An 8,690-nucleotide genomic window follows, 5' to 3' on the forward strand; every position below is an offset into this window, starting at 1 on the left:
ACAAGCATGGTCCACAACACACAGGTGGGAGGAAGGGGTTGCCTTCTCTGCTTTGGGATACTCNGTGGTCNAGAAGATGGCCNTTGAGGGTCCAGGATCCTCCCTGAGTACAAAGCCCTGAGCTCTCCTTTCCTGGTGTCAGGACAGCACTCCTCATGCTATCACACATCTTGGATTATCAAACAAGCTGAAGCTAGACACCCTTCACTTACCTCAGCAGTGGTGACCTTGATCTGGTGACAATAACACTTCTGTGATGGATCTCCTCTCAGGGGAGGGGAGGGGAGGGGAGGGGAGGGGAGGGGAGGAGAGGAGAGAGAAATGTGAGGCTTGGAGTTCTGGTGTCCCAGGAAGAACTGCACATAGAAACTCAGGATCTCCCTGAGTTTCTTTGTCCTTACTGGTCCACACACAGCCCTTGCTCTCTATCTACACTTTTCTGTCTGGATCTGAGGCCTATTTATCTAAACCACCAAAGAGGGAGGCTGTAGTCAGAGTAGGTTTCAGTTTCTATTCCTGGAAATGGCTAGTTTGTTGGAATCAAGTGGAAACTTCCCAAATTCTTCTGTAGATAAGGTCACAAAGGAGCCAAGCTGTTCTGCCCTCTGGATTCCTCTGGGAAAGTGCTAACTAATGTGATATCTTCTATATCTGGGAAAACTGTCCTGGTGTGAGTCTTGGGTTTAGAGATTTTGCAGTCTGACTTAAGTTTTGGTTTTAGTAAATTAGAGCCTTTTTATTAAAAAGAGACTGGCTAAGACAAAACCAGAGCATTTTATAGCTAAGGCCTCAACTATTGCCAGCTAAAGGATTATACAGGGAAAGCCCAGAAAGCTAATATTTTGGATAAATTAACTCATTCTTGTCTGGGTTTGGGCGAGGTTTGATTCTGTACCAAACCTCCAGCAGGTGCCTTAGCCAACCAAGCATGCAAGCAACCAAGCAGGGAGTTCGCCAGTTAGCAAAGCTTTGCAGGTAGCCTGTTTAATCTCGCCATTCATTCTTGTAGAAATAGCTGGGGCAGCAAAATATTTTTCAGCAACTAGCAATTTTTCAAGAACAGCCCAACTGCACCAGGAAGTGCTTCAGCTCTGGATAGCCGACAGGGAGTTCCAGGTAGGCACAACCTTCTCATGGCTTATACAAGTTAAAAACATTTTTAAAAACAAGCCTAACACAGCAAATTTATGCTCCAAACCTATTGTTCACCATGACACTTCTCAGTGAGCCCTGGCTCAAGACTTCATACAAGAAAACATAGGAGCAATGAGGAATGGCTGGTCAGAACCCTGGCCCTGAACCATGTGTCTCAGTGGGAAGTATGTTGAATCTCTTCAGTGGTCCCACATGTATGGGTTATCTGCACATGGTTAATTGTTTAGAAGTGTGCAAGAGTCATTTCCCTGTAGAAGGAAGATGGGAAGGCCGTGAGCTTAAAGTCATCACCTTCTCTCCTTCATTACTTAAAAAAAAAAAAAAAAACGAATATTTTTATAGCTGCTTCCTTCAGTCAGGGTTTCTTCTTCTTTTTCTTTTTTAGGTATGAGTCTGTTTTGAACATGGTTGAGGTTTGGTTTGTCATGCTTGCCTTGTGTACTGCTGTTCTCGGTACTTAGCATCACCAACACCTCCCAGGGATGTGAAAGCCACAACAAAATATTCATAGTGAGGCAAAGTCCTTAAAGCTCTATTAAGTCCTGACTCATAACTCAGATTCCTCCCACTGTTGTTTGTTTGTTCCTGCCCCATTATTTGGTGGTACCTTGGAAACGGTTTTTGGTTTCTCCATTCTTCCATATTATCTCATTAGATATAAGAACCCAGCGCTGAGGGGACACTGCACAAATATTTGTATCCTAACATAAATTGCTAGAATTTCATCATACTAAACATTACAGGACTTTCACTAATCTTTCCACATTTGAGTTCTTTAAATATATTAATTCAGAAGGTAGAACATGTTTAATCACTCATAACTTACTTACAGCCCCAGAAGCAGAGTTTGAAAGTCTATACTCCCTATCGTCCTTGGGGACATAATCAGAAGTCAGGAGGTCCAGAAAATGCAGACGTGGCCATAGAGTGGCCCATAGTCCATTCATCTGAGCTCAGTGTTCTGCATGGTCATTCAAGAATAGACATAAACCAGAGTCAAATGAGGCAGGCAATGGTTGAGTTCCATGTGACTATGTATGGATGTAAGATGGGGCAAGAGAGTGAGGTGCAGACTCAAGAGGTTTCCAGCCATTTCTGTTTCTGTCTTTCAAAATAAGTTCTTTACCATGGAGCCACCCCCACAGCCCCACAGTGTTGCTACGTAACTAGGTAACACACTTATTTGCTAAACCTACAAGAAGAATATTGTGTGGGAACCTATGTAAGGAAGCTGTGAACTTATTGTGAACTATGGGTGGGGCAGAGTAGAAAATGTTCTTCCCACAAGGGATTTTTCTAGGAAGAGTTATAGGAACTTTTATAAGTGAAGACACTTGAGAACAAGGACATGGAGAGAATTCCCTGGCCTGTCCATATTGTGTCTGGAAAACGCAAACACCCGGGGGTAGGTCTTCTTGGCTCTTCTTACAAGAGCAAAAGTAAGGTGTAACACCAGGTGTTCTCCTTCTCTGTTCTTGGATGTTCTGAAGCCAACTGTAGATATCATTTTATATTTTGCTTTAACAATAAAAATGAAATATGCTTTGTTTCCAGTCCTGAGCTCAAATTCCCAGAGTTTCTGGATGCGCCAGTGTTTTCGGAATACCCTTCAGTCCACAGAGACTTTGACTCGCTGGTCATGGGGCGAGTCAATAATACTGACGTGGAGTTTGGAAGTGGGGGTGGAGATCAGATGGTGTTGGATGGCCAGGGATTGGTTTGCTTATCCCTCTTTTATGCAATAGCTAGCTTTATTCTCCATCCACAGTTGAAGCTGCGGTTTCCTCTTGCTTGTCACTGCCAGTTTGTCAGTTGAAGAAGTGACTATCTTCAACAGTACAGAGGAGGGACAAGTACAAGATCAAAAGATTATTTCTACCTTTTGAGAATTCAGTGTACTATAGACTATAGTCAACCAGGCCCAATTATCTGTTTCCACGTGTATGTACAGGGGGTCTAACCCTTAACCCTTCTAGCACCCACACTGGTACTCACCCTGTCTTAGTTAGGGTTTCTACTGATGTGATAACACACATGATCAAAGGCAACCTAGGGAGGAAAAGGTCTATTTCACCTTATACTTCCACATCATGGAGAGAAGCCAGGGCAGGGACTCAAGGCAAGAACATGGAGGAAAGAACTGAAACAGAAGCCATTAAGGAGTGCTACCCACTGGCTTGTTCTTTCCTTGATTGCTTGGTCTGCTTTTTATAGCACCCAGGACCACTAGCCCAGGAGAGGCATTATCTATCATGAGTTGGACTATCCTATATTAATCATTAATTTAAAAATGCATGACAGGCATTGTGAGGTATACCTTCAGTCCCAGCTCTCAGGAGGCAGAGAGGTATCTCTGTGAGTTCAAGGTCAATCTGGTGTACAAGTTCTAAGACAGTCAGAGCTATGTAGAGACATACTGTCTCAAAAACAACAACAAAAGAAAAACAAAAAAAAGGAAAAAGAAAAAAAAGAAAAAAATGCATTATACACTTGCCTAGTGGCCAGTCTTATGGAGGTATTTGCTGAGTTGTGGTTCCTCTTTTCAAATGATTCTAGCTTGTGTCAAGTAACACAACAACACTAATCAGGATACACCACTCCCACTAGAGCTGGCTTCAGCATTTCTGACTTTTCTTGGGTCTTGTCTCTGAACAGTGCTTGGCCGATGGAGGTGACTAGTGATCAAGTCATGTTTAGCATGAGAGCATTTCACACTCAGAAACCTTGACCCACTTCTGTTTGTGCCACACACACCCTCTGTGAGTCACACACAGCTTGAAACACCCAAGACCCTGCTTTCAAAATTGATAGCAGGAGCAAAAGGAAAGTAAATAACTTGAGAGTTGACAGCACAACTGTGTCTGTTTTCTTTCTATGGCACTGCAGAGGCCCCCTGTGGAGAGTGGAAGATAAACAAGTTCAGAATGCCTAGCACGCTGTTTCTCTTGGCTGCCCCTTTCCTCATGTGTTTGACAATGTTTTTTTTTTTTTTATGGTTTGATTATTAACAATTTACCACAGCATGTCACTATTCCAAGGAGGTGCAGGATCTGTGCCACACACCTACACATTTTAAATGCAGAGTTCTGTGACTGGCTATGTCTACTGGGTCATAGGAACACATACCTATCACACACATAGACACATATACCAGCTCATATAAATGCACGAATGTATGGGCCCAGCATGTGTACACATGAATGAACACACAGCTTTGTCCTTGACCCAGGATGATGAGGTCACTCACCATTTGCTTTGTAACTAAAGAGAGACCCATAGTGTCCTTCTCAGGGACATTGCAGGTGTCTTAGCTCTGAATTAAGCAGATCTGGTTTCTCCTGGACATTCAGACCTCCAGCTCATTCACCCTTCTCTTGTCCCACTGTACCGTGGGAGCCCATGATGCTGAGGAATGCTCTCCTCCAGTCTCCTGCTCTCATAGTGATAAAGAGAGATGGTGCCCTTTCTCCCCTTTTCATACCTCAGAGTATCTTCATGGTGAATCTGTGACACATTGCTGTATAATTGAGTCACGGCTTCAGTTATCTGGAAGCCAGGCACTATACCCCAAGATTTCAATGTTCAGAACTAAATTTTGACTCTCATACAGAAACCAAGAAAGAGATGTACTTGGTTCTCATACAAGAATCCACTAAGCATGTGAAAGTCTGTGTACAGAAGGAGACAGAATCACTGTGTGCCTTCAGATAATCAAAAATTGGACCCATAGACCATGGATGGTATCAACCTCCCACCCTCTGCACTCACCCAGCCACTCAAAAGGAGAATAAACTCAAATCACACAGAGTTGGAAAAAAATGACACCATTTGAATTAACAGGAGCATGTAATCTGTTCTTCATATCTGATTACATGTGTTAAAATTATGCAGAAACGCCGGGCGTGGTGGCGCGCGCCTTTAATCCCAGCACTCAGGAGGCAGAGGCAGGCGTATTTCTGAGTTCGAGGCCAGCCTGGTTTACAGAGTGAGTTCCAGGACAGCCAGGGCTATACAGAGAAACCCTGTCTCAAAAATACAAAACAACAACAACAACAAAAAACAAAAAACAAAACAAAACAAAAATTATGCAGAAACACTGTCAATATAACCCAAACCATCCATGTTCAGAGACAGACTTCACCAAGGACAGAACATGTCAGCAACAGCTTCTTTTCCCAATATGGCAGCAAATGTCTTTCCTCCATGGTGATAAACGTTAAAACCAACAAAACCTGTGAGGGATTATCTCATTGCATCAAATGATGTTTTTGGGAAGCCTATCTTCACTTGGTGCCAGACTATGCTCTCATGAGGGAATCCTGAGGTAGATAAAATGAGAAAGGAAACTAGGAAGAATCCATTACTCTCTTTCCTGAGTTGTCTTGGTGGCTCTGGATCCTGTGAGACCCCAGGTTCATGGGTGCCTTGGGGCTGAAATGAGGTTAGACAGCCACAGTGTTCCTGAGAAGGACAAGGAGGCAGACGCATGGCACAGTCCTTCCCGATGGGCAGTGTGTTTCAGTCATTCACTGGTGTCTTTGAAAAACTACTCATCTCTTTCCTCCTTGTCCCCAGGAATCCTTTGGCTTCAGAGAACTCATTCCCCTGATGTCTTGGCCAAGTGACCCTTCACAGGCCAAGTGGAAATGTCTTCCTGGCCTTGAATCTTCCAGTCTTCTTTTCATTCTCTGACCAAGTTGAAGTCCTTCTCTTTTTCCTGGAAATGTTTATGCTGCAGGGGAAACACAGAAAGAGCTTTAGTTTCACTTTTGTTTCCTGCAAATATAACGTTCTTTTTTTTTTTTCTATCTACTAGGGCTCATTGCTTCAGACTTTCCTGAAGGAGGGCAGACCCGTGCCGTTGGTGGTGGTTGTGCTGTGGGCTGCAGTGAGAAACGGACTCGGTATTTTCTACTTCTTGGAACTGGTGAGTGTGAAAAGCCTATGCATCTGGTGTGACCTAGGTTTTGGCTTTGTGGGAAGAGGGCAGAGCTGGCTTGGATAGGCAGCAGGTCATGTCACGGGTCTATCACAGATAGGAGTCATGGGTCTAGAACTGCCTTTTGGTGCCAGTTGGTCTGTGAGAGTTCTGAGTAAGTTTGGACTGAGCAGAGTGTTTTTGGGTGACTCTCATAGGAAACTGTACAGTGCTCACTGTAAGGTGGCCAGATCTCACCACCAGGGAGTACGGCATAACCCTGTCAGCTTTGCTTTCTTTTCTTTTCTTTTCTTTTCTTTTCTTTTCTTTTCTTTTCTTTTCTTTTCTTTTCTTTTCTTTCCTTCCCTCCCTCCCTCCCTCTCCCTCCCTCCCTCCCTCCCTTCCTCCTCCCCTACCCCTTTTTAAAAATCTCATCTGTATTTACTTTTTCTTTCCTAGACAGGGTCCAGCTGCGGGCCTAGGGTAAATGTGGCTTTTATTTCCTCTCAGGGAAAGAAGTAAAAGGGTGGTTTTCTCAGTTACCCCAACCTAAGGAAAGGTGGGTGTGCACTGGAGGCTAGGGCTAGAATTGCTGGATCATTCTGACAGACTCCTCTGTGTCCACTCGCTGGCGCTCGATGCAGGGAGGGTGTGGGTGAGAGTCATTCCCCTGCAGTAGCAGTTCGGTTATCAACAGAGGCACAAGGAAGTATGTGCTGGTGTTCACAAAATGGAAGGCAGAGCCGGTGCCCTGAGTGTAGAGCAGGACTGGGTGGCCAATCCACACCCAGTGTCTGCCTGGTACAAGGCCTGACTGCTGTGGCTCTCTTTCCAAGGGCCCGAGGGGCCCCAGAAACATCACTGCGTCCTATGGTCCCTTAAATGTCCATCTCAAACTTCACCGCCTGCCCGCTTATCTTCCGGGCTGCTGTGCAGGTGGCTCTGGCTGGCTTGCATGGGAGGCTCACCGCTGGTAGGGCTAGTGACCCAGGAATGGCTGTCAGGTCCTTTGGGGGTATTTTGGCAACAGGTGAGTTCTGACACTCCATCAGGAATTTCCAGTCATAGATGATCTGGTTTGTGTGTGTGCCTCTGGGGGTGCTGCTGTAGTGCCTGGGCGGGAGCTGCACGCCTCATGGAGGGCTACGTGGTGAGTGGGGGTTGCCCAGCTGGGAGTCTGGCTGCAGCTGCTGCCCGCGGTCTCCTGCACACCGCCCACGACCCTCCAGCAATCCCGCCCAGCCCTTCTCGTCCCGTATTTACCTTTTAAACAGAATGTGATCAGGCACTGTTATTTCCATTCACAATCCTTGCTGAGTTACAAGACCTAGGGAAACTTAGGGTTTTGTTCTCGGTACTTTGGAAAACAAGCCACTTGGGGAATTCCTCAGTCAAATTGTTTTAACTTGTGTTTACTTCTAAGACTAGTACATGCAAAGCCATCTTAATTTGGTCTACTAAGGAATCCAGCTCAAAAGTTAAACACTTCAGACCACAAACATAATTAACAAAAATCTAAGTAATTTTTCATCATGGACACACGAGTAAAGCTGATTTGCTGAGGTCTAAGGATGTCCATCCTGCTCCATAAGAGACAGCACGTTAACCTCCATCTTCACACTTACAGAACATACTTGAGAGAAAGTGTGGCTGTCTTTTTTTAAGATGCTGAAAGATCTCTATTTGTTCTAATGTTCACTGCACACAATTAGTAATCAGAAGTAAAATAATTATTCCTCCCGTTCCTGTTCTTTCTCCCTACATTTCTCCCCCCTTGCTTCTCTCCCGCACCCCCTTCCTTACCCTCTGTCTCCTCTTCTTTGTACTGAGATTGGACCTTTGGCATCATAAACCTTGGGTTATGCAAGGGCTCTACCACTAAGCTGCATTCCAAGCCCTTTCATTTTTTATACTTTTACTTTAAAATGTATTTATGTATGTGTGTGTGCATACATATGTGTCTGTCTGTGTGTGCATATGTGTGTGTGTGGTCACACACATACTGTGGCACATGTGCAGAGGTCAGAGAACAGTTTTGGAGAGTTAGACTTTCTGTCTACCTTACAGAGGCAGGTGTGCCTGGTTTCCATGGCTATGCTGTAGATTCTAGGTAACTAACCTGCAGGCTTCAGGCTGCGCTCTCCTAAGGCTCTTATTTCAAAGGAGGATTGGGGAAATTACCAATGTGCCTCATATTTGGCCTTTTATGTGAGTCCCAGGGATTAAAGGTCACCAGGCTTGTAGGACAAGTGGTTTTACCCTTCGACCCATCTTCCTGGCCATGTTTTTACTTTTCATTACCAACAAAATGATTTTACTTTGGTCACTGACACATGATAGAAACGGCAATTGTGTTGTTTGGTTTTTAAATTTTTACTTAAGTGTGCATTAAAATAGGTTACATTTAAGAACTTTTACAGTAAAATTTCCTATAAACAAGATACTTTCTTAATACATTCCCCTCTTTTGTTTCATTTGTAAATAATCTACACAACCAGAAATAAGACTATCAACTCTAATGATCTAGAAGTCCATATATATTTTGTAGTTAGAGAAATCATACATTCTGGTCTTATCAATAATGTGCAGTGTGCACTTTTCTTTTCTTTTTTTTTTT

General features: G+C 44.1%; 1 protein-coding gene across 3 annotated transcripts in view; it reads left to right on the top strand.

Moving 5' to 3' along the window:
- Positions 1 to 8,690, top strand: part of LOC110305385 (T-cell-specific guanine nucleotide triphosphate-binding protein 1-like) — a 22,339-nt gene that overhangs the window by 6,500 nt on the left and 7,149 nt on the right. Inside the window, exons 1-2 of one of the 3 annotated variants that reach the window (XM_021177337.2) lie at positions 5,648 to 5,666; positions 5,972 to 6,082. The gene's annotated coding sequence lies outside the window, so the exon portion shown is untranslated. Of the gene's footprint in view, positions 1 to 5,647; positions 5,667 to 5,876; positions 6,083 to 8,690 lie in introns of those variants that run through there. The other 2 variants (XM_021177336.2, XM_029483734.1) reach the window with 2 other exon arrangements.

The sequence above is a fragment of the Mus caroli genome, chromosome 11 (genome assembly GCF_900094665.2).
Source record: "Mus caroli chromosome 11, CAROLI_EIJ_v1.1, whole genome shotgun sequence".
Taxonomy (NCBI): Eukaryota; Metazoa; Chordata; class Mammalia; order Rodentia; family Muridae; genus Mus; species Mus caroli.